We start from the raw sequence: 7601 nt of genomic DNA, 5'->3' as shown, positions 1-7601 counted from the left end.
GCAATTGATCATGTGACCTCTTTTTCTGACCCTCTCCTGTCGCGAGAGTAGAAGGTTGTAAACGAAGTGGCATTCTCTACCATTCGGCAGCTTGTGGAATTATAGCAAAATAAATTATCACCTCAACAACACCCCGAGTACAGAAGAATGCAATACTGCCAATGGTTGATCATGTGACAGTGAACAGCTGAGGACGACAGTCGACATGGCAGGAATTATTTACAAAGCAATCGTAAGTCGATTTTTCTGCCTTTTCAGTTTTTCCTAACATATACAAGGGCGTTTTAATCTATCTCGCCCTTCGAAAAGTGGACAGTGATTTCTTTGTAGAGAGTTTTCTTTCTACTGTCTTTTCTGAACTGATGAAACCTTTCGTCGAGTCGATTACTGTTAGTGTTACACTATCGTACATTATTAAGCATAGGGGCCAGTAATGACCGTTACTACGTAGTTTAAAGTTATTCTCTGTACTTCTTACTCTGTTCGGAAGAGTACAAGTGTAATACACCTAATCGAGAAATTGTATCTGTAACTCTATATTAGTAAGAATTATAATTCTGTACATTTAGCGTGCTCTGAACTTGTTACTCATAGTTTTGAGCACAGGGATTCCTCGGACAGAGCATGGGGTGATAAATAACATGGAGCTAAATGGGCGAAATGTTGATTTTGCTTATTCCTAAAGTTTGAAGAACTACAGGACATCTCTCCTGCCCATCTCTCCTGTCTCCTGCCCATTTCTTCTGCCCATCTCTTCTTGGTTAAATTGGCTTTGTTTTCACCTCCAGTACTCTATTTATTTATTTTATTTCGTTGGTGTTTTATGCAGTACTCAAGAATATTTCACTTATATGACGACTGCCAAGATTATGGTGGGGGGAAACCCACGACCATCCGCAGGTTGATGGCAGACATTCCCACTTATGGCCGAAGAGGAAGCCAGCATGAGCTGATCTTGAACTCACAGCGACCGCATTAGTAAGAGACTCCTGGGTAATTACGCTGTGCTAGTGCGCTAACTAACTATGCCAGAGAGGTCCAGTACTCTAGTCATGTGACCAAAGAGTGTGTTGATGAATGGGTCAGATCGAGCAGCTTTGTACAACTTGGTGTCTAGTACTAACTGGAGGCTCAAGAACGAGCTACACAAAAACTCATGAAAAAGGTCTAAAGTACAGTAGAACATATCTTTTTCTCCTGTGATGTTACAATGCTTGCGTACTGCCTCGACGTTTTAAGATTGCATGTACACCAAAAGTTGTCCGTAATAAAGGAAAGAAAAAATAGAGTTCATCGCTTTGGACTGCTTTGTTACAGCTGGGAAGGAGTTTTAATTATGAGTTACCCATTTCACTCTGCCCCTCTCAGACTGACACCGTGGCAACCAATCCGCAGATGTTCCCAATTAGACAGTGGAATGTAACTAGAGCCATAGAATCAGCTCTTGCTATGCTCTGTAAGGTGGTTTAATTATGTATTATCTGGTGTGTTTGTTCATCAGAATTGTATACCTACTTATGATAAGATTAATACCATTGTCCTGATAGCACTGAACTATAGCATTTTTTCTAGCAGGCAGTAACCATTGTGATATCTCCGGAACTGCTGATGACATTTAATCAAATTTTGTTTGTTGGTTATTTACAAGTCCTGACTTAATAACTGATCGACTTCTTGTGTTTGCTATAATCTTTCTGCTGGCTTATCTCTGCACTAGTATTTTGAAATATTGTAGCAGGTAATCATTTTATCTGTGTGAGGTCTTCAGATCCATTGGGTTGAAATGAAATTGAAGCTTAATGACAAAGGGCTGGTCGACTTTTGGTGTCCGTTTATCTAGTCTGTTTGTCAGTATTTTTGAGATTATAGCAGTTGATGTCACACCTTGTCTGTGTGATATGTCCAGAACTGCTGGGATGAGTAAAATTACGGTGTTAAATTTGGTATGTCTGGCCATATAGTGCTCATCGACTTCTGAAGTACATGCATAACATCCTCTTTGTGTCATTTGGCCAGAGGTCTGATCGTCTTTTCAAGCATGAAGAACTGGTCATCTTCTGGGATGAATGGAGACGGGTTTTTGTTTCTAAAGCTTCTATTATAAGCTGGCTATTCTAGCTAGCACTAAACAACAGTGATGATTAATTTAATATGGGTAAAGTATATTCATTGGGTAAATAGTGTTGTAATTCATGGTCTATTCTAAATATATGACAGGGTTCTAAATTTGGACTTGTTTGAAAATGAGTTTTAGCATATTTTGCACGTATGTACTAATAGTAGTCCCTACTTAAAGGATACATGAAAAGGAACTATGAAACAAAGATTATGTTTCTATCCCAAGTGAAGAAAATTATGCCACAGAATTTTCTTTTGGGGGTGTTTTTATACCTGTTTATTACCCCTATATATTATGCCTATTTTCCGTCAACAGTCAAATTTTTTCAGAAATTATGTCGTCGCTGATCTTGGTTGCGAGCTCAGGAGTGACCCAAGCCCGGTGAATGGTGTCGTCATAGTTTGAGTATAACAAAACACCAGTCAAATGAATAAATAAATAAAATGTATATGGGTAATATTTGTACCCATTCATTAAAAGCCATTAGTGTATACATTGCCAGATTGATTTACAGTACTTGGGCACAATTTCTGTACATGTTGTCAGAGTAATTGTGCATTCAAATCAAGCAGGCCTTACATTAGGCTATCTCCAAATAGCACATGTTGTTTATGATTGTGTGTGTCTGAAATCAGAAAAACACCCAGGGACATTTCTGTGCATAGGTGTATGGACAGGTGTATGAATTTGGTATCCATTAGTGACAAGTGATGGGTCAGTGAACATACAGGACATGTACTCATGAATGCTGTATACATGGACATGTATGCTTTATTCTCGGTATAGATACATGCACATGGCAGAGATTGATTTAAACTGGTTCAAAGGTTCATGTACTATTTAAATTTACCAAGCCAAATGTGTATTAGCCTCTTGTTTGCTTTTATTTCCATTGACTAGTAGAGTACTATGTGGCTAAGATACATTCCAGACAGATGTGTGACAAAATTCTTATAGAAATCAATTGGGAGTCCATTTCATGAAGTACATTTTGACATTCATATGACACCTATCGGTGGCCACCAAAGCAAAAAGCTTTTAATTTGGGTAACTGGTTTTCAGTTTGTGAATTTTGCTCAACTTTATGTCAGTTTTTTTTTTTTTTTTTTTTTAAATTTTTACTTTGTTTTATAATTTATATAAAGGTGAAATACTTACCAGGATTTCCTTCCCTGAATAAAGCGATATTTTACATAAGCAGATATCACTTTCACTTTTACATTTTTGTTATTTCACACCCTGACACTATGACACCGAAAAAGAAACATTTTGTTTCATGACGTTTGAACAGCACCATGGGATTACCCCATAATACATCTACATGTATAATAGTAAAATTAAATCTTTAGTACTAAATCTTTAGTGACACAACAGATAAGATGCGTGTAAAATGGAGAATGTCATGTACAACATAACTTGTTCAGATTTACACCAAATCAGTTAATATTATCAAAATATAAACCACAGTATTAAAAACAAAACATGGGGGTAGGTACATGGATTTTTAGTTGATAGCTTGGGTTACCCCAAACAAACAACTTTTTAAATTTATAGCGCAATGTTGCACATATGACAATATTGTGTGACATTGGTTGAGTTACGTCAATATTTATGTTTACTTGTACATATAAATTACTGTATTTTATAATGTAAAATGTAAAAACTGCCTCTTCCTGCATACATTTTCAGTGAATGGTCTAGTGCACTGTATGTATGTGCTCTGACAAGATCTCTTAGGCCTTGAATGTGCATTTTTTTCTGTGCATTAGCTAATGCAAGAAACATTACATTTGTAAATTTATGTATACAGTGATTTAGCATTGATAACATCATTTGTTATCTGTACATGTACTGTACTGATAATATTTGAGGGTAGATTTGGAGAGTAGCATCATATCTTCAGGTGTGTCAGATTGATTAGTCAAGTGTTAATCAAAGTACACAGAGATGTGGAATTTATGATTATTAAGGATTATTTTTTTTTCTTTGTCTTGGATGTTTTTCTTGATGCATGCATTGGCCAAGGTGTTGAGAATTGGCTGTTCCATGAAGTGTTACATGTAGCATACATGAAAAGATTTGAAGGGAATTAAGGGACACATTTTTGAGCAGTTTAGGAATGGTATGTGATAATGCATTGCATGAAATTAATGTTCTTACCAGCTTATCTAGACTTTGGCTCAGGAGCTCATTAGACGTGGGAGTGTGATAGCATGCCTGCTTGTGGGTAATCTGGGTACATTCCAGAGTTATTTTAATATTTCAAAATGTGCCGTCGGTATATTCTTGAGAATGGTGTGGAATACCAATCAAATAAACAAATAATAGAATAAATGTTTTAAAATGTTAACGGGCATTTAGTTCCTTGCAACTACATGCATGTACCCTTGTGCAACTTTTGACAGTTGCACGATAGACATGTAGTGTCTATCTGATTTTACAGTCTATTTGTTACCCAAAGGATTACGAAACAGATTTTTATTTTGTGTAACATCATACACTTTGTTTTGTATTACATGTACCATTTCATATATCCTTAAAGTTCATCAGAATAATTTTAATATTATTAAAGTCAGTGCAATGCCTGCATGTCCTAGTCGTTGAAGCATTTCCATCACATCTTATGATTTAATGCATGTAATGCTGTGCATTATTTTCTACCTTTCTTAAAAAGGGACCAAGTGCTAGTAACATTAGTTGAGTTCAAAGAGATCTCTGCTAACATGTGTTTCAGTAACAGTTGTAATAATCTGTGTTTTCTATATAGTGTAGTTGTTTAGTGATACAATATATATCTGGCTAGTGCCACTTGGTCTACTTCCTTATATGTACATATACATGTAGAGGACTGGTGAAGAGTTTTCACATGCTGAACATTGCGTGCATATATACTGTTACTTGTAATGAAGATATATGTTTGTATGAGGAAGGTAATCTTTATCTGAGAAACAATGTGTGCTGGAAGGAAGTATTACATACCGGCACACACACTGTAAAACATGAAGGTGTACAATTTTCATATAAGTTTATGTACACTGTATGTTGAACTATAAGCCCAAAGAGGTATACATGTATCAGTGTATATATCACATAGATGTAGGCTATATGTGAGTTTTCAGCTAATGTTAGAGTCATAAGCAGTAAATAATTTTCATGAAAATGTGATTCAGAAATGACTGTACATACATGTTTCACTGAAAGTCCATTTAAGGACTTCTGGTAATACTGACAAGGTCATAGTTGTATGTATGTACCATGCATATCTTCAGGAGTCAACATGAATTGAGTGATCTGAATATTACATGATGAATGTTTATTTTTAGGAACCTTTGAATCCGCTTCTGGAGCCTGTGAAGAAAACTGTTAATAGATGGTGTGATGGGCTGGAACCATGGCAGATTGTGGTCTATTCAGGGGGGACAACTCTGGTCATCATAGCACTCAAAGAGTTCCTGTTTCAAGAGGAGAGTGAGTAGCTTTTTCTGTTTCTGCTTTACTGAGGGAAAATGACATCAAGTAAAAAGTTGTTGTGACCAACACAAGCCAACATAAACCTGTACCAGGAGTTGCCTACATGTTGTCCGAGATTGCTCGGACGTTTGGCCAAGGATGGCCCTATACCAATGTCAGAGTGGACTCCATGTAAAAAGTTGATTGGGTTGCCATGGCAGTTTGTCATTTGGCGTTAGAGACAGGCATTACCCATCCAATGCATCTCCACGGTCATAAATGTGCAGACACTTATGCTTTTTGCCCTTTAGCTTGATGATCTATTGCATGCTGAATGAAACATTGATCAGTTATTTCTTAGGTGGTGGTGGACGCGAGATTCCTTGGTTATGATTGAAGGTCCCTGCTGATAAGATAATATCTTCTGTGTCCTCGACAAATGAAACAGACTATTGTCACATAAGTGATCATTTTGTGGCAGGGAAGCTGTTTGGAGTATGCATAGCCAGGGACAAAGCAACCTTTGACTTCGCCATGCTTTTTGTTACAAGTACATATACATGTATGTGTCGCTTCATAATAGGCCTCTTCTGACTGAACATCCATTTCAGACAACATCAGTTATAACAGTTAGCGTGAGATAAGTTTTGGGTATGTGAAACTAGCCTATGTCATGACAGGGATAATTGATTTCTGGGCAATGGAATGTAGAAAAACTGAACATGACATTAGCCATTTGGAGTGATCTTATTCAAGTAAATGTTTTTCAGCTTAGATAAGACATACATACTTAACAAAGTTTACATGTACATTATGTCATAAGGATATATATCACCAAAACATTCATACTGGGCTGTCCAAATCAGTTTGCAAGATTAAAATCTGTTCTTAAGATAGATCTTCAACTAACCCATCAAGCTTTAACTTCAAAACCTGCAATTAACCATTTGGAGAGGTTCTTCCTGGCTACAGCTTGCAGCTCCAAAAGCATTATTTAAATGGGAGAGATTCAAGGGAGGTTATTACAGTATCATGCAATTAAATAGGGGTTTTTGTCTCACAACAAATCTTATTGTAGTCAAATAATGCTTTATAATGTTTCTATGATGAATTGTGACCTGGTTTTAAAATTTAGTTATGGTGGCTGCGTACATGTCATTGTTTTGTAGTAGAGTACACATATAACATGTTTTTCTGTTCAATACTTTGCACATGTTTCACCTAGTAAATGAAGGAGAACATTGGTTGTATCTTATTTAACGTTGCAATGATTGGCTATACCAAGTCAAGTGGCAGCCATGCGTGTGACACATGAATGCAAATATAAAGTCATTCTGACACACATGTCTATATGTTATTTCCATTTATGATAATTTTTCTATGGAAAGTTATGTCAGTTCAAGTTAGGAGTATGAGCGGAACGTTTCTACAGAAAAGGAGCTTTTTTTTTTTTTTTTAACTTTTCCTGGTAGCAATGGTAAAGCATTCAAACAGCAAAAATATGTCCTTCATGGAAAACGTACTGAGTACTATATCTGTACTTATAGAACGGTGCCCCTAATCATTTTTGAATCAATGCCACTTTGCTTTAAATCAATGTATATACGTTGTTTCCGAGAAGGAACATTATAGAACGTCTGTCGTGTGTAGACCGACAGCTAAGTCACATGGTGTAACTCCTGAATTGATAGTCTAGGTAAAACCTGATGATTGCTCTGGATCATCCCTTAAAATACGAGCGGCTCTGTTGATTTCTCAGAGCCGGCTTTTGGGAGCCAGATTGAGGTCTAGTACGGGTGTAATATAGTGATCCCATCTCTGCTCTTTACTCAGAATGATCACGCCTGGCTGAATTCACATGGGCATGAATGAGTAAAAGAAAGAATGAATATAGTTTAGCACTAAAGCAGATGAAACACATCGTCACATCCTCAAGTACAAACATCGTCACATAACAAAACATACATGGTGGTTGACCTAGATTTAATAACAGCAGTTAAATGACCATTTCTATATTGATTAACAGGTTTGA

Source organism: Liolophura sinensis, chromosome 1, assembly GCF_032854445.1.
Source record: "Liolophura sinensis isolate JHLJ2023 chromosome 1, CUHK_Ljap_v2, whole genome shotgun sequence".
In the NCBI taxonomy this organism is placed as follows: Eukaryota; Metazoa; Mollusca; class Polyplacophora; order Chitonida; family Chitonidae; genus Liolophura; species Liolophura sinensis.
This window is presented reverse-complemented; position numbering follows the sequence as displayed.